The sequence below is a fragment of the Gracilinanus agilis genome, chromosome 6 (genome assembly GCF_016433145.1).
Source record: "Gracilinanus agilis isolate LMUSP501 chromosome 6, AgileGrace, whole genome shotgun sequence".
Classification (NCBI taxonomy): Eukaryota; Metazoa; Chordata; class Mammalia; order Didelphimorphia; family Didelphidae; genus Gracilinanus; species Gracilinanus agilis.
In genome coordinates, this window is record NC_058135.1 from 294539527 (window position 1) to 294558228 (window position 18702).

The following is an 18702-nucleotide window of genomic DNA, read 5'->3' on the forward strand; positions in this document are numbered from 1 at the left end:
AGAAGCAGAGGCAGAAGCCCTGGGTTTGAATCCCACTTCCATGGGCCTGTGGGTGGAGCAGCTCAACGTTCTGGGCCTGTTTTCTCCTGTCAAATGAGGGGTGTAAACAGAAGGGCCTCTGGATCTCCTTCCAGCTCGACATCAAATTCTCAGGTCCCGAGACTGCAGGGAGAAATCAATAAGCAGCAGCCACCCGAGCTCGGTTCCTCAAGCCCACCTATGTGTGGCGGCACAGGCTGAGCTACGCAACGGTCCAAGGGCCCTTTCGCCCCGCCGGGCCTTTGACCCAAGAGCTCTGCTCCAACGTGGGCTGCTGCCCACCCTCTGAAGGATGCGGCAAGGACCTGGAGGCTGGCGGGTACCCAGCCTGCCAGCCGGTGTCGAGGATCTGCCAGTCACTGAACAAGTTCCTCTGGCAGCCTCTCCCGATCCTGGAGGAGATGGAAAAAGAGGGCCTCGGGAGCCAGGCTGCCCCTGGCAGGGAGAGGCCGGACCGCGAGGTGGGGCCGGCTGCCCTGCTGCTCACGGAAGGGACAGACGATGGCATTTCAATTTGTACCCTGAGGCCCATTTGGGGAGAGCAGATGGTGACAGCGGAGGATGGAGGAGTCTGGAGCGACGGTGACCCTGGCATCTGCCACAGCAACGATTTCTTTTCCTCCCTCCAGTTTGGACAAAAGTCTCAGTCCCTAACTGAAGGCCCAGAGCAGCTCGGGGCCATCCGAAGCCTACTCGAGTGTCTGCGGTCCGTCCCTTCCCACTCCTGACACATGACACGGAGAAGCCCGCAGGCCCATGTCCTCTGATTTGGGGGTGGGACAGGGTGGAACAGGGGCCATCTTTGACTGAAAGACTTAACCGGAAAACGACCCAACTGTGCTGAGGGGCGGAAGCTGCTTCTGACAACGAGAACGACCACGAGCGACGCCTCACCATCGACGCGCGCGCGAGAGAGAGACAGAGACAGAGAGAGAGAGAGAGAGAGACAGAGAGAGAGAGAGAGAGAGAGAGAGAGAGAGAGAGACAGAGAGAGAGAGAGACAGAGAGACAGAGAGACAGAGAGACAGAGAGACAGAGAGAGACAGAGAAAGAGAGAGAGAGAAAGAGAGAGAGAGAAAGAGAGAGAGACAGAGAGAGAAAGAGAGAGAGACAGAGAGAGAGAGAGAGAGAGAGAGAGAGAGACAGAGAGAGAGAGAAAGAGAAAGAGAGAGAGAGATACAGAGAGAGAGAGAGAGAGAGAGAGACAGAGAGAGAGAGAAAGAGAGAGAGAGAGAGAGAGACAGAGAGAGAGAGAGAGAGAGAGAGAGAGACAGAGAGAGAGAGAGAGAGACGTCTGCTCCATGAGAATGAGGGACTCGGGGCAGACTCCGGCAGGCCGGACTTCTGCTTCTGACACTCCTTGACTGGGGGAGCCTGGCTCGGTCACTATCTCTCGCCTCAGTTTCCTCCTCTCTAAAAGGAGGATAACGATAGCACCGCCCGCCCAGGTTGGCTGTGAAGATCCTGGGAGAAAACCTGCGTCAAGTCCGTTGCTCATGCTGCGGCCCTCTGGAAGTGCTCGTTATTGTTATTACGGTTAGGAGCACTCGTGGCATCTCTTCCGTTTCCGTGGCGCACTCCTCCAGCCATCCATCTCAGCTCCACACACAGAGGTAGTCATACCCTGCATCTTGCCACCACCCACAAATGTTCCGCTGCCATGTTCATGAACTCCGAAATCCCTTGATCTGATCATAATATTGTATCATCCCATCTCTCCCTCTGCCGCAGGGCCCCGAACCTGCTTCTTCAAATTCAGTGGCGCCTCGGAGCTCCTCAGCCTTCCGTCCTTCTTCATCCTCCGACCCCGCTGACGCTCTCTTTCTTTTCTCAATTCTTTTTGTGAACCAGCTCAACTCTCTCCTGTTCTCTGCTCTCCAATCTCTTGACCTCTCGTCTCTTGGCAAACACAACTGGATTACTCCCCCCCCCGGGGCCCCCCATGTACTTGCTTTGTCACCAGTCACGTGCTGCCGAGCGGATTTTGAGAAAACTTGAAAGCACTGATTGAGTCCTCTGCTTACTCGTGTTATCTAAGCTCAACTGAGCTCTCCTGGCAGCAGAGCAAGCCGACTCTGATTGATTCTTTATCCTACTTACCACAGAGGCCACCCCAAGCCTTCTCGTCTCTCCCCAGGATCTCCCAATTCACCTTCCTCCCTACCTGCTCAGCTTAGGACTTCAAATCCTATGTTCCCCCCCAAAAAAGGGGGAAGAGAGAGGAGAGACGGACAGAAAGAGAAAGAGAACGAGAGAGCGAGAAGCTTCCTGCCAAGAATTCCCTCTTCTCCCTTCTCCCTATTTTACCTCCCTCTGATATCATTCCAAACATCTCCTACTTAGCCCCAGTTTCTGATGGTCAAATGATCCTTACTCTTTGCCGAGGTCAAGTCCTGTGCATCGCTGTTGGGTTGTTTTCCGTCATGTGAGGCTCCTCATTATCCCATTGGGGGGTTGCTTGGCAAAGATACTGGAGGGATTTTGTGTTTCCTTCTATAGATCATTTTACATGAGGTGAAGTGACTTGCCCAGGGCCACACAGCTAGTAAGTGTCTTAAACTCGGGAAGATGAGTCTTCCTGACTGCATGTCCAGCATTCTGTCCAGCATGCTACTTAACTGTCTCTGACCTTTTGGTGATTTCCTTCTTTCACAAGGGTGCAAGTATCACCCAGGACAGATTCTTCTCAGATCCAAACACCCAGCCTTGATCTCTTTTCTGAGTCCCAATGGTGGATCTCCAGCTGCCTGCCGCACATTTCCAACTGGATGTCCTAGAGGTGCCTCGAACTCAACACGGCCAGGACAAGAGCTCATCTTTCGTTGAGACTCTACCCTCTCCTCAAATCTGCCGCCTCTAAGTCTCGCAGGCTGCAATCTTTGGGTTATCCTAGTTTTCTCATTCATGCTGCACCTCTCCAATCGGGCACCAATTGTTGTCTTTGGCACTTTCATGATGTCTCTTGTGTCCACCCCTTCCTCTCTGGTCACAAGTGTGTGCCTCGTTGGCACGCTCACCTCAAGTATCTCTCCACTCCATTCCGTCCTCCACAGTTGCCAAAATGATTTTCCAGAAGTGCAGTCCTACCAGATCTTTCATTCCCCCCACACCTCTCAACAGACTTCTGTGGCTCCCTATTACCTCCAGGCTCAACTACAAAGTCCTTTGACATTTCAGGCTCTTCACAAGCTGGCCATTTGCTGTCATTCTTGTCTCCTTCCACTTTACTCTCCCCGTTTACTCTACAGTCTAGTGCCACGGACTACTTGCACATGTTGCTTCATTTCCCATCTCCATTGGATGTCTTCTCTGAACACATTTGGCCTTCTCCTCACCTTCACCCTGACCTCCCTGGCTTCCTTCCAGACTCATCTGAAATATCGCCTTCTTCAGGAGGCCTTCCTGGTCCTGGTCCTCAGCCTTAACCCTCCTCATCCCCCCCCCCCGCCCACTTCCCATCACCCCTTGAACCTTCCCTTCTGAGGTTATCTCCCTTCTCCTCTGCCTACATCATTTATGTATGTATGTATTAATTTACATGAAGTTTCCCCACTGGGCTATGGGCTCCTTGTAGACATGAAGACTGGCACACAGTAGATGCTTAATAGTTGCACATTGACTGACTGATCCATATATTGTGGCCCCAAACCTCAACAACCATCCCTTATCCAGGGATTCCCAAACTTTTTTGTCCTCCTGCCCCCTTTCCAGAAAAAAATTACTTAGCGCCCCTGGAAATTAATTTTTTAGAAATTTTAATAGCAATGAATAGGAAAGATCAATGCACGTGTGGCCATCACTGCCTCCCTAGATCGCTGCAGCACCCACCAGGGGGCGCTGGCGCCCACTTTGGGAATCACTGTTATATGATCTAGCCTCCATTTGGGAGGTGTCTCCAGTGGGGCAGAACTCTGTCCCTCCCCAGGCAACTCGATCTTCTGGGACAGTCCTCGTTGTGAGGAAGGTTCTTCTGACACACCACCTAAAGCTGTCTCCTTGCCCCCACCCCCACCCCCGCCCAACTGCTCCTGGCTCTGCCCCTGGGGCCGAGGAGGACAAGGATGATCCCTCCTCCACAGGACTGCCCTGCAGCTCCACGAAGACAGCTCTCGGGTGACCCCTGGGCCTTCTCTGCTGTTACAAAGCACTAGCTCTCAAACTTGGCATTATTCTGCTCAACATTTTCCTTTGGCTTTCTCCTAGAAAGGATGGGAAGTTTTGAGTCTTTTAATGGCCCCCTAAGTGGCTAAGTACTTATTTTCCTAAAGGGTAGTCTTTCCTCTAGATGTTTTTAATGGGAAAATAATGCTTCTGATGCCTGCTGGGTGATTTGGCCCCAGCTTGTACTCATCCCTGTGTCTGTGTCCTTTCTTTTGTCCCTCCCCCACCCCCGCCTGCCCCGGTGAGTCGAGTGCCCCATTCTAGCCTTCGCTAAGCGTTTACTCTACGCCGGGCACTGACTTCGGTGCAAGGGATATGCTCTAATGAGCAGCCAGTTCTTCCTTTAGATCAGGCCCAGAGTTGCCTCTCTGCACCTCTCCTGCTGTTCCCATCTCCCCCCGGGTCCTTGTTCTGCTTCCTGGGGCCAATCAGAACACGTTGCATCCCTCCTCTCTAGGGCAGCCTGAAGAAACAAATCTGTATCATCGACAGAGAAGCAATTGGCCGGTCAATCGATCGATCCTGCCAGACAGCGATAGCCACCCTCACTAGGCACAGCTCACATTCCACGAGCACTTTCACATTTGCCAGCACAATGCTTGGCACACAGTAAGTGCTTAATAAGTGGATCTACCGGGTGTAGCTAAGAAGCTCGGTCTGCTTTCATTCAGGAGCCGGGACATCCAGAATGCTGACGCCGAGAAGCACTGGTTGGTCAGATCGAAGGAGGACCAGGAGAATGAATGCCAGCTCACTGGAACGCAGGGAAAAAGAACTCGGGGGGCAGCTGGGTAGCTCAGTGGAGTGAGAGTCGGGCCTAGAGACAGGAGGTCCTAGGTTCAAACCCAGCCTCAGCCACTTCCCAGCTGCGTGACCCTGGGCAAGTCACTTGACCCCCATGGCCCACCCTTACCAATCTTCCACCTATGAGACAATACACCGAAGTACAAGGGTTAAAAAAAAAAAAGAACTCGGGAGCAGTGGGGGGCTGCGTGTCTCAAGGGTTTCTTTTTAGAGACGTGAAGAACGATGAGTAAGGCCTGAGGAAAGGCTCAGGACTTGGTAGTTAAGAAATAATTGGTTACCTCTGAGAAAAGTTTCATTGCAGTGGTGGGGCCCAAAGGCCAGACTGCTGGCAGCTGAGAAATGAGGAAGGAAGAAGGAAGTTGAAAGAAAGAGAAGGAGCAGAGAAGGGAAGAGATGGGGGTTGAGAGGGTCGAAAAAGGGGGGGAAGGTCAAAATATAAGTTTATTGGTCATACCAGGTTTATTGGTTAGGCCAGCATCAGATCTGATCAAATGATCTAGTTCTCAGCGGCTTTCTGGTGACCAGCAATGGCCCGTGGTGGGTCAGGCAGCTTCATGAAGAGATTTTTAGGCGCTCCTTGTTCAGCCCCTCCCAGAACATCCCTTCCTTTTATTTAGGAACCTTTAGTGGAAGCAGGGGAAGAGTCAGCAGAGAGAAACATTCAAGATGAAAGAGAAGGTGTGACTCAAGGAGCAAAGCCCAAGTGGGCTTTGGATGGATGACTGAGATGGGGATGGAGAGATGCTGAAGGGGACGGAGAAGATGCCTTGGACCAGAAGGGGCCCTTCACCCTCTAAAACTGGGCCAAAAGACGAGAGGAAGAATGAGGGTGCAGAGAGGAGAATTTGAAGGGTGAAAGAGGGGTGATGAAGAGAAGAAGGTGGGCTGTGAGTGTCTAGGTAGGGGAATGCGGTTGAAGTTGGGCATTTGAAAGCCCCAGGAAGACAGCTGAAGGTAGGGAGAAGATTCAAGTTTGAGAACAAACAGGTCAGAGATGGACGACGGGACGAGGGACCAAAACGACTGATAATAGTCAGTTGTGGGGACAGAGAAGAATGAAAAAGTCTCAGAAAAATGGGGGGCATAAGAAGGCCAGAAGAGGGAACTCATAACAAGGAGTTTGGGCATCTGGTGGGACTCTCCAGACACTGTTCCTGCTGGAGGGAGGTCCTGGGACCCCTCTCCAAATTTCAGAGCACAACGGTTACAAGTACACACGATGGGAATGGATTCGAGACAGGGAGGTCCAGTGCATGAGGAATGTTTCCAAGGAGTGACTGCCGGGGAGTGGGTTTCTCAGCTCTTTGATCCCCTCTTCTAGGCAGAAGCTAGGTGATGGCCACAGGCTTGCGGAACAGGGAAAGGGATGGGAAAACAGAGCTGCCACCTTCATTGTTCCGCCACACCTCCGGAGTCAGGATTTGGACAGAGACCGAGATACTAGTAGAGCTAAGCAGGAACTGGGATACTATTAGAAAGAGGTACCTCTAGGGAAAAGCCGAGGCAGTGCCTGTCCTAGAAATTCCCCAACAGATGGAAATGAGAAAGGAAGACAGCAAGACAATGACAGAGCCTGGGAGAACCACAGGAGCCCTGAGTGACCTTGGCAGGTATTCCCTCTGCTGCGACTGCTTGTCCGTGGCAGGCATGGCAGCTTGGCTCCATCCATGCTCCGCAGAAAGCCAATGGTCTTGTCTACAGGATAGCCCCAGTGGGGCTGGGGCTGGGGCTGGGGCTAGCGTATGGAAATGCTAGCTATTATGATTGTGGCTGTTGTAATCAGGGAGCTTATTCAGACACTTGATGTGGGGTTTAGAGAGAATGATCTAAAGAAAAATGGTGACCCCGCTGTTCTCTTCAATCGCACCCTCTGTGGCCTCTCATTCAGGAGCATCAAATTTCTGTAACTGAATAAATGTATTGGGATGGCGGCTTCCCATTCAGGCCACCCCCAGTCACAGACGGATGAAAGGAAGGACATGTGCCTCGTCCAGTGACCAGAAGGTTTCCGAGTCCTCCGCTAGGTGTCTGCACTTGGAAACCTTTTGATTTCAGGAAGTACAGAGATGCTGAGTATTGGGACGGCAACTTCTATTTTTAAAAGTTGTTCTTAAAATGGCAGCGATATTGAAGTTATATCCAGGGATCGGCGGGCCATGGCTCCATCCATAATGATGCCCTGCTGCCAGTCCAATGTCTGCCAACTTCTCAAGGGTAATTTGGAGGCTTCATCTGTGGTGCGTGAGTGGGGGGTTGTCAACCGAAGGAAAATGAGCTTTGAGCACATCCTACCTGATCGTTTCCTTTCAGGGATCTGCTGGATGGGAAATATTTGCAAATTGCAACGAGGGGCTGCAAAGTTCCTACCACTTCCCCGTATAATCTGCCTTGAGAAAAGCACCGACCCCGCTCATTTCTAGTGCCAAAATAGTCTGGTCCTTTACCAGCCTCATAAAACCCTCCCCTCCTCAAAAAAACACGCACGACTCTCCATTTGTCCCTCGCTTCTTTGTCTCCATCTTGCTGGCTGATTTCACGTGGGTGTCACCCATGGAAGGCCTTTGGATTCCATTCCTGGACTTTGGCCATTTCATAGGCTCCATCCTGAAGTAACCCCCCTTGGATTCTGTTCCAGCGATCTGGCGGCACCATCCATGACGTGCCTTTACGACTGCCCTGTGAAATGAGGTCTGGTGGTGCCAAGAACATTTCTGAAAGCTTTCAACGGGCTTAACAGGTACTTGGAACATCTCTGTCGTTATCGTCATTGGTCGTTTCTTCTTCTTCTTCTTCGTATTCTTAGTACGTTCAAAGGCTTCTAGACAAGGCTATGCGGGCAGGAGGTTTTTCACCCAACCGCCTTGATGGGGCCTTGATGGGGCATCTATTTTTATTTGCCTTCCCCACTCCCTCCTCTGTGGTGAGTGAGTGGTAATCATTCACTCGGGGAATTAAACCCAAAGCTCTTTGCTGATTCTTAATCTCAGCTGCCAGACATATTTCTGGAAGGCTCTTCTTGGAGCAGTCTCTTCTATTCTGGGGACAGCGAGGGGATGATGAATGAGGGTAATTCCCTCATAAATTAGAAGGCTGGCATCTGAGAGGGAGCTTAGGCTGAAGCCCGAGAGAACGGGAAGGGCAATATCACTCCCTGGAAATGAATCAGACGGGCTTCCAACATGGGATTTCGCTCTGCCTCCCCCCACCCCCACTCCCCAATTCTAATCAGATCCTGCTTCCCCCCCCACCCCGAGGTCAGCCATAGAAAGGCACTCCCTCCTTCTCCCCTGGGATTCCTTCCAAGTGTTCCCCTCCCCACCCTCCTTCTTTTTACTTACATGATAAGGAACAGACGGATTCCTTAATAGAAACAAATAACACATGCAAAGACCTTGACTCAAACAAAATTATCTAATTACTTTGTCATCAGTCTTCCAAGAGGGCTTCAGACTTCAGCCCCGACTCAGCAGTGACCTGCCAGGGCCCAGGGCCCCCTCACAGTCAGGGGAGGGCACCGGCGTAAGGGGGGGACCAATCGCTCAGGTGAATTTCGGGATACCTCAAAAGGCTGCATTTTGGAAACACGGGCACAAATGGTGCTGATTTTCCATGACATAAGTAACAAAAACAACAGATGAAACTGTGATACAGTGATTTCGGGTTTGCAGAACTCTTGAAACCTCATCTCAATTAGACTTTCTAATAACCCTATGAGTTAGGGACTGTGGGGACTTCTCCACTGTGCTGAATAATAATAATAATAATAATAATAATAATAATAATAATAATAATACTGATATGGGTCATAATAGTAAAGGCGGGTGATGCTCCCGGCTTGGCAACCTCTTCGAATTGAACAAGCGAGCCCCCATTCTTTTTGAAAATCCTAACCTTCTGACTTAGAATCGATACTAAGTCATGATTCTAAGGCAATGGTAAGCCACTGGGGTAAGTGACTTGCTTAGGCTCACACAGCTAGGGAGGCTCTGAGGCCAAATGGGAACCTCGATCCTCCCCCCTCTAGGCCTGGCGTTCTGTCCACTGTGCGATGGCTGAATTCAGGTCATTGATAAAAAAATTGGGGCAACCCAAGACCAAGCACGGATCCCTAAGTACTCTAGCATGGATCCCTTAAGTACTCTAGCACGGATCCCTTAAGTACTCTAGCACCGGCTTCCTTCCATGCTCGATAAACTCCCTCTAAAGGTGCTTTTACCTAGAAGATTCCAAGAATCCTTTGCATGTCTGGCAGGAGGCTCAGCCAGGATGTGATGAGCCCTTCAAGGACATGAAGCTGTGCTCTTCTCCTTAGCCAATGAAGAGACTGGACTTGGAGTTAAGAAGCCCAGAGTTCAAATCCTACCTCTGACATATACTAGCTGTATGTGCCTCGGGTTCCTTACCTATGAACGCAGGATTGGACCGAATGGCCTCTGGGGTGCCTTCTGGGTCTAACCTGTACAGGAACCAACCCAGGATCCTATTGGGAGGACAGCTCAGGAACGGTGGCCCCCGAAGAGCGCTGTGTAATTAGAAACGGGCCTGCCTTGGGGGACTCTAACGCTGAGACCCCAAAAGGCTGAGGGGAGCCACAGAAGGCTCGAAGGCTGGAATTCAGAAGTCTCCACTCGAAAGGAAGCGAGGTGGGCTCTGGGCTTGGCTACGTCTTACGGCGCTGGGCCAAGCAGAGGATCCTCAGAGATAAATGACGCTCTAGGAGGCGACGCTGTAACATGGGCAGAGGGAGGCGGCGCAGCGTTCTTTGTCCTTTGTTTTCAAAGAGGACCTTCGCCTGACGGTATCCGAATGGGCTTTGGGTGAGGCAGAGAAGCCCACTGGTCAGCCTCCCTCTCTCGGCCAGAGTCAGCTAAGTCCAGGGCAAAAGGCAGTCAGGACGGCAGATCGCCCAGGATCGAGTGGGAGGCCTTGGGCCATTCTGGTCCTCTCAAGCTCTAAGCCCTCCGCGCTGGCCGCTTCAGCTGACTTCATGCCTCCCTCCCCTCGTGCTTAGAGAAAACCCCCTCCCCTTCCCCCAACCTCACTGCCTGGCTGTGGCCCATCGGTTATCCTCAGAGTGGCTCAGCGTTCCAGGAGGGATCGCGCCTCTGCTGTGGGGGCTCGCTGAGCCCTTTGCAGGGCTGCTCATCCACCTCTGGGGCCCACCTGGGGCTCTGAGAAGCCGGAGTGGGCACCGGGGCAGCCCCCTGGTAAGCCATCTTGGCAAATGGGCTCCACTGAGGAGATAGCAGACCTGGATCCTTGAAATGCAGCGGGTACGCGAAGCAGTTTGTTTTTTTGGGGAGCAAACTAGCAGCCGGGGGGATCAGGGAAGGCTTCCTGTAGGAGTCGGCACTTGAGCTAAGCTTTGAATTGAGTTGGGGAGCTGAGTCATGGAGAACGGACTGTGCACACACATGGAGGTGGGATATGGAGCATCCTATGTGAACAAGGACTGGCGGGCCAATTTGGCTGGAATAAAGAGTTTGTAAAGAAGTCAGGGGAGGCCGCTAGACGGCTGAATGGAGAGAACACTGAGTCTGGAGTCAGGAAGACCTGAGTTCAAATCTGGCTTTAGAAACTTGTTAGCTATGAGATCCTGGGCAAGTCCTTTAGCCTCTGCTTGCCTCAAGGAAAAGTCGAAGGAGATGACGAAGCAATATCTTTGCTAAGCAAACCTCAGGTCAGGCACAACTGAACAACAATCAAGAAGTGATGTGTAGGGGGCAGCTGGGCAGCTCAGAGGATTGAGAGTCAGGCCTAGAGATGGGAGGTCCTGGGTTCAAATCCGGCCTCAGACACTTCCCAGCTGGGTGACCCTGGGCAAGTCACTTGACCCCCATTGCCTACCCTTACCACTCTTCTGCCTTGGAGCCCATACACAGTATTGACTCCAAGACGGAAGGTGAGAGTTTAAAAAAAAGAAGTGGAGTGACTCTGCTGGAGAGGTAACTAGAGGGAGCTTGGGATGGGCGTAAAGGCCACCAGAGGGATTTATTCTATTCTAGAGGCTATCAGAAGCCACCGGGACTTCTTGGTCGAGGGGATGACACGGTGAGGTCTGGGCTTCAGGAATCCCCAGCAGGCAGCTGGGTGGAGGTAGCCTGGGAAAGGGAGAGCCTGGAAGCGGGGAGCCCAATTGGGAGACTCCTGGAAGGGTCCGGTGAAGGGGGGTCTGCCCAAGGAGCCAGTACAGAAAAGGGCAGGTGGGGGAGGGGGCCTAGATGACCCCTGTGGCCACTCACGGTCTCTGATTCTGCGAAGGGGATGGATGCCGGCTAGGTCACAGGGACAGCATGGACAAGAATTGGTACCAGACGGGCGAAGGAGCAGGAAGAGTCAATAGGCGGCCAATTGTGAGGCTGGAAGGGATCTCAATGGTCATCCCCTCCCAGAGGCCCCCGGGGGATCTGCAAAGGTCTGGGGGTGTGGAGGCTCCAAGCCAGGACAGGTGAACTGGGGAAACGGAGGCAGCCTAGACCCCCGCGGCGAGTGGAGGAGGTGAAGAAAGAACCCCTCTACGGAACCAAAGAACCAGCCGCCTCCTTCCCTCCCCTCCTGCTCAAGTCACTGGCAGGTGCTCATGCCAGGCTCCTCGGAGGGGCACGTCTGATGGCCCCGATGGCCGTCGCCCAGCATTCTTGGGGCTCACGTCCGGGAAGAGCAATCCCGGCGGCTTCCTGCGGGCGGGAAGCTCACCAGCCTGCCCTCACCAGAACCCGGAAAGGATGGACTTCATTTGTCTACAGAGAACTGCCTGGGTGGGGGAGAAAGGCTGCTGAAAGCCTGGCCTGGAAGGATGAATAGAAACGCGGCTCGTGCAAAGGGTCGGCATCATTCACTCAAGGGACACGTGTGCGGCGACTTCTAAAGCTACTTTCAAGCCACGCCTCTCCTCGAACCCACGTCCTGCCCCCCCTTTCCAGATGGAAGCCTGCAGCTGCCCCAGCCCTCGGGTTAGGGCTTGAACCCCTCTGTTGCCATTATGAGCATTCCGGGAGAGCTTGTGGGAGGTCAGGAGAGGAGAGGACTCGACACGTGCGCCCCAAACCATAAAGGACCCACACCGTGATGGAGGACAGACGGGATGACTGGATAAATATTGAGGGAAAGGAGGATGCTGGGACTGACCCAGCCCCAGAGCACAAGTGTGTCACCTTCCCCGATTTACACACAATTGAGCTGACATTTTCAAGTCACCGTCCCCCCCCCCCCCCTCCCTAAATAAGGAAAGCAGGTTCTCCTGGCTTCCAGGGGCCTCCCCCCTCCCCCTGCCCTGCCCCACCGTGTCCTGGTTTTTATCTGAACTTTGAGGAATTGAGCATCGCTTCTCCATCAGGTCTGACCAGCACCGGGGAAGCCCGAACTCAGGTCCTGTGTCAGATTTTTACTAGCCGTGTGACCCTGGGGAAGTCACTGCACTGATCTGCCTCCGTTTCCTCACCTGCAGAACGAGAATCCTAGTATCCTCTGCCTCCTGGGGGTTGTGAGGATGAAATGATAGCATCCAGGAACAGAACTCTGAAATGCTGCATAAAGGAACTATGAGGTCGTAGAAGGAAGACAAACGACAAAAACCTGGCCTGACGTCGGGATTTGACCCGGCTGTCCCCCATTCTGTGACTCTGGTCCCATACCCTGGCGTTCCGAATGATGCTGTGAGACCCCACAGAACCTGCTGGTCCCAAGGGACCCTGCCTGCAAGAGCTTGGTAAGTGGCTGGAGAATGGTTCACGGTAAAGGCAATTATGTGCATGAGACTCTATTTACTAAAATGGGAAAATGGGCTCACCAAGCCCGAGTTCAAATCTGGCCTCAGCTATTTACTTGCTGTGTGACCCTGGGTAAGTCACTTCACCCTGTTTGCCTCCATTTCCTTATCTGTAAAATGATAGGGAAGGAAATGCAAAGCACTCCAGGATCTTTGCCAAGAAAACTCCAAACGGGGTCATGAAAAGCCAGACGCGACTAAACAACAAACGGGATGTAGGTTCTAGACTGTGAAAGGCGCGGAGCTGAAGGATGAAATATCAGATTCTGGCGAAGAGCGTTTGGGTCCTCTTGGCCAGAAGAGAGTAGGCCTGAGGGGGAGGAATAGGAAATACGTCCAGAGAGGTGGGCAGAAGCCGGAATGTGCATGGCTCCACAGAACAGGCTCAAGAGCCTCCGGCCTTTTATTACAGCGGCAATAGGGAGCCACCGCCGATTCCTGAGCGGAGAATAAAGGGGTCAGGCCTACCTTTTGCGAGCAGTCACTTGGCAGCTTTAGGCTACTGTGGCCGCCCTTTCAGTTTAAGAGAAAGTGAGAAAGGCCAAACTGTCTAGCGAGTCGTGGGAGCCCCTGCGGTGAACTGATGGGAGGATGTGGGCGAGAATGGCACCCGAGCCTGTGCCAAGGCAGGGGCCAGATGGGCCAGCGCCCTGACAAGCACCCTCACTGGTTCTCCTCCTTCCCAGAGGTGACGGTCACAAAGGGTGGCTGGGCACGTGTGGGAAGGGACTGCCAGGCACTGGGCTGAGTTCTGTCAAATGCTCCTATTCGATCCTCGAAACCACTCTGGGAGGCAAGTGCGCTTGTTAACCCTCATTTAGGATGAAGGAAATGGAGGCAGAGATTCAATGACTCGTCATCCAGCAAACACGTCTCTAAGGCTGGATTAGAACTCGGGTCTTACTAGCTCTGGGCCCAGCGTTCTATCTACTGAGCCACCTAGTTGCTTTTTGGTGGACATGAGTTGGGATCTGCCCATAAGAAGAAACTTCCAAAGAGACGGGAAGACAGATCGATTTGGCTTTTGGGCATTTCGTCCCCTGGAGAGAAAAGACTAGAATCAGCCGCCCAGGAGGGGACGAGGGCAGAGAGAAGAGGAAGAAATGGGACAACTGACTGGACCTGGGCAGTCCCGGAGGGGGAGGAGTCTGGGGTGCCTGCGAGGCTGTGAATTTCACTGCCTTGCGCCCTGGTAGAGATGGGGGAGCCCCGGAGCAGAGCCCTGGGAAGAAGCTGATAAAGAGCAGCGGGAAACCGCTCGGCGAGTCAGCACCCTTCCATGCTTCCCTTGTTGGGGGCCAGAGATGCCCTTATGGCTCCTTCTCTTGAGCCGCCTCCACAGTAAGCACCCAGAACTCCTGAAATGGCTGCTGGGTATTTCCTGGGGGGCTCCTGCCCAGCCGAGGCCTCCGTTTGCCTCTCTCCAAATTAAAGTCTCCTTTTGCATCCAGCTCACTGCTTGGTCCACATCCATGGGTTGGAGGCAAGACTAGGATCTGCTGCTCCATCTAGTGGCAGTCCGGAACTGTGAGTCAGGCCAGATTTCCTCCTGGTGGAAGGCTGGCAGAGAAGAGGGGAGTGAAGGCTGCAGGGAGTTCTGGGTCGCAGGCCCGGCTCTGCTACTTGGCCCCTTCTTTCTCTGGTCGCAGTCTGACCCTGGGGAAACGCACGTGGGGGGACGAGATCATGGCCCAGATTCTGTTCGGCTCCGCCGTTCGACGATTTTGTGACCGACTCTGGCCTGCCGTCCTGCTATTTGCTGCTGCCCGGACCCTTTCCTGAAGTTGCCCACTTCACACCAGGACGCCGAGGGGACTTGGCTTCCAAGTTCGGAACGGCCACGGCTCAAGGACCAAAGGAAGGGCGGCCCTCGTGTCTGCTCGCTGTGTCCTTCGTTCCAAGGGAGGAAAGGCCAGGCGGGCACCCGAGCTTGGCCCGGCCCGGAGAAGCTCAAGTAGCTCCTCCAATTCCCGCTTTTCTCCAGATGCCGACATGTTTTTCGCTCAGGAAAACAATGGAGGAATGAAAGACTAAATGGTACGTGTCTGCAGTCATGCACCCCTCCTCTAGGGAAGGGAATCCATCTGTTCTTGCCTACCCTCTCCACTTGAATTGGACTGGGCTTTCCCAAGACAGTGAAATGGAGTCATTAATTCAATATGTTAGTTAAGCCTCTTAAGACACAAGGAAACTCATTCTGCTGGTTTACAGATGTTCAGACATTCCAGAGGCTTCACCCCCACCCCCACCCCCAAGCCTGCTTCTCCTGAAGGATTCTGGTTTGCTTTTCTGCTGGCCAAGTTTTCAGGATTTCTTCACTGTTCTCGCTACAGTTCTTAGAATGATTTCTTTGATTTCTAATTAAGAGTTCGCTCCCAACCGGGCTTGTGTCCCGACTGCTCTCATTCTAGGATTCCTGCAGTCCTGCTTTAGCAGCCTACCATGGTCCAAACAGCAGTGGATTCAGTCAGAGAACGTGGCTCAAATCCCAGAGCCTGGCCGTTCTCTGAGCCTCATTTTGCTCAGCTGTAAAATGGGAAGGGTGGGCTAGATGATCTTTAAGTTTCACTGAGGTTCAGTTTAAACATTAAGTATCACTTCTGGGCTGTGTATCATTCTGCTACTCGGTGAACTCGGCCCCTGAGATCAGATACAAATTCTTCGGTCACCCAAGAAGGCCTTTACCAATTGGTCCTCACCTACTCCGCCACCTTTTCTAGTCATTCCTCCCTTCTGCATACTCTCTAGTAGAGCCAAGCAGGCCTCCTGGCTCTTCCTCGCCCAGGATCCTCCATCTCTCTCCCCATAGCCACTCGGTCTCCTCCAGGACTTGGCTTCAGCGTCCCCTTCTGATTGTTTTTTTGTTTTACATTTTTAAACCCTTAACTTCTGTGTATCGGCTCCTAGGTAGAAGAGTGGTCAGGGTAGGCAATGGGGGTCAAGTGACATGCCCAGGGTCACACAGCTGGGAAGTGTCTGAGGCTGGATTTGAACCTAGGACTTCCTATCTCTAGGCCTAACTCTCAATCCAGCCACCCCCTCAGCGTCCCCTTCTGAAAGAGATCTTGGCTGAGTCCTGTTCACCACCATACTCCTGCCGAGGGTCCCTGGCTCTCAGGTTTGGGTGGCTTTTTGTTGTTTCTCCCATTAGAATAGGCGATCTTTGCTGCTGCCTTTGTATCCCCAGGACGTAGCCTAGCACCAGGCACTTAATGATCACTGCTTGGTTACACCATCTCTTTGGCCAGGCCATCGTGGCTGCTTGGAGCTGCACATTGGCTTCCCATTCCCCTGTTCCTCCATAGGAACCTCTGACTGCCCGTAGCCTTCACGCCCCATGTTGTTTGCTGCCTATCATGCAGACATACTCCAAGGTGGGCATCTTCTGGGGAGGTGCGGCCAGGGTTTTCTCAGAATTACAGGGCTGGAGGGGGCTTCCGAGCCCCGGAGCACAACTCACGCCCAGGTAAAAATGCTCCTGCAAACAACCCCAATAAGCAGTTTGCTTCCATTTCTTTAAATATCCATCACCGCAGAGGCACTTCTTGCCACTCCCTGACAGTGTACTAATTAAGTTTTCCTTACATTCAGGCAAAATTGGCCTCTGCCCATTTCTCCTTGGCTTTTAGGGCCAAATGAAACAAGGCAGATCCCTGTTTTAGGGGAGAGCCCTTCCGATGCCGCTGGGATGACTTCTTTTTAGAGGCAATAGGACAGGGGTCGGCAACGTATGGCTCTCGAGCAATATCTGGCTCTTTTGAGGGCCGGATCTGGCTCTTTCTGTAGGAGCCATAAAGGCCATTTTTTTCAGGCGTTGTTACAGGAGCCACACTGTGAGCACTGGATGGCTCTCACGAAATTACGTTTTAAAAAATGTGGCATGGGGGCAGCTGGGTAGCTCAGTGGATTGAGAGCCAAGCCTAGAGACTGGGTTCAAACCCGGCCTCAGCCACTTCCCAGCTGTGTGACCCTGGGCAAGTCACTTGACCCCCATTGCCCACCCTTACCACTCTTCTGCCTTAGAGCCAATACACAGTATTGACTCCAAGATGGAAAGTGAGGGGTTAAACAATGTTTAAGTGATGCTTTTTTATGTTTTCTAATTACTTCTCAGCCACGTCCGTAAGAAAACCCTTCTTTTAACCTGTTAAGCGAAAAACAGCCGATACACTGAGCATCTCTGAAAAAGTTGGCCTTGGGCTGTACCCAGAGTTGACCCTCTGCTTCCCCCAAGGGCTGGAAGGCACATTTCAGGATTAGTCCCCACAAAATGGGTCACTGCCCTGTGCTGACTCTGGAACTTCCTCAACGTTCCTTTCCTTCCTGGTTTCCGCCACCGTGGGATCGTGGCTGGCTTTACCCTACTAGATCCTTCTGTCTTCTCGAGCTCCCCAGAATTCTTCACGTCTCTCCTCGCTGATGGCACCATTGGGGTTCATTACTCTCCTATGCTGGAGCTTATCTGTTCCCCAGTGGAGAGGCACCTCCTTTTCCTTCTCAGTCTTTGCCGATTCACACAATAACGCTATACATCTTTTCGGACAGATGGAGCCTTTTCAAAATGGCAGTTGAAAAGGACCTTGGCACAAGCCATATATATATATAAGTATACACGATGCCCAAAGAGGCCGTCTACACTGTCCTTCCCCAGAAGTCATTTTGTCTCTCGCAGAAGACCTGGATGAGGGGAGACGTCCCTTCCTGGCTATCCCATTCTACTTCTGGACGGCCGCCCTGGGACAGAACCTTTTAGCGGCACTGCTGGAAGCGGGCGCCTAGAGATGCTCCCGCCTCACCCCCAGTGGTTTCGGGAACAGCTGGGCTCCGTCAGAGCTGCGCGCCTGCCTTCTCGCCCGACTGCCCTCCACGTGTACATTTGCAGCAGTCGCCACCTTGCCCACAAGCTGCGGGTGAGGCGGGGGCTCAGTTGTTCCGATTTGCCTTCCTCGTATGAGCAATTTGGGTTGTTCTTTCACGTGGCGGCCCACGGCTTGCCTTTGTTCTTTTGAAACCTGCCACTTCAGTTCTGCTGTGTCCGTCGTGGCCGGGGCCGGGGATGAGGGGCGATAAGAGAACCGTGGCAGGGAGACAAAAGCAGCAGACAATCATCATCGCAGCAGGTGCCCCGATGGGGTCATTCTCCCTCTCTGCCACCAGAGCTAAGCCCCATCCGATATGCAAATCAGCCACAGTAGGATGAGACGCCCCGACTGGCACGAGAACGAGGGGGTGACACGGATTCCTGACGAAGAGGAGGAGGCTGCCCACGAGGCTTCCAACGTGAGGATGGAGGCCCGCCTTGCATGGATGGGCTGAGAGGGTCATCCGAGCCATTTCCATCTATGTGCCGGCTGGTGGCTGGTGACGGGCTCGCAGGAGCTCATCTTCTCTCCTCTCCTCACCCTCTTGGCCTCGCTCTGGAAAGGCTGCCCATGGAAACGGCGCGGGAAACAGGAGAGCGAGACAATGGGCGCAGGGCTGGAGAGGGTCGCCGCTGCGGTGAATTTTTTTTTTTTTAACCCTTGTACTTTGGTGTATTGTCCCATAGGTGGAAGATTGGTAAGGGTGGACAATGGGGGTCAAGTGACTTGCCCAGGGTCACACAGCTGGGAAGTGGCTGAGGTCATATTTGAACCCAGGACCTCCTGACTCTAGGCCTGACTCTCACTCCACTGAGCTACCCAGCTGCCCTGCGGTGAATTTTTAAGAAGAAGCTCTCATCCCGGCTCCGTGGCCAGCACCACGACGACTCTCAGCGGAGACCAAAACGCCGCCTCATCTTCCAAGGCCACGCGCTGATCCGATTCCCCACCCGGAAACTAATTAGACGAGGAGGAAGCCAGGACCTCCCTGGGCATCGTCCCAGCAAAGGATTCATCCCTGTCTTCTCAGGAAGCTAACTATTGATGGTGCCCCACCTCGGACAC

The 18702-nt window shown here is 53.1% G+C and overlaps 1 protein-coding gene across 1 annotated transcript in view; it reads right to left on the reverse strand.

Moving 5' to 3' along the window:
• SHANK2 (SH3 and multiple ankyrin repeat domains 2) overlaps positions 1–18702 on the reverse strand; it is a 516281-nt gene that overhangs the window by 227068 nt on the left and 270511 nt on the right. The gene's annotated exons all lie outside the window — the stretch shown is intronic.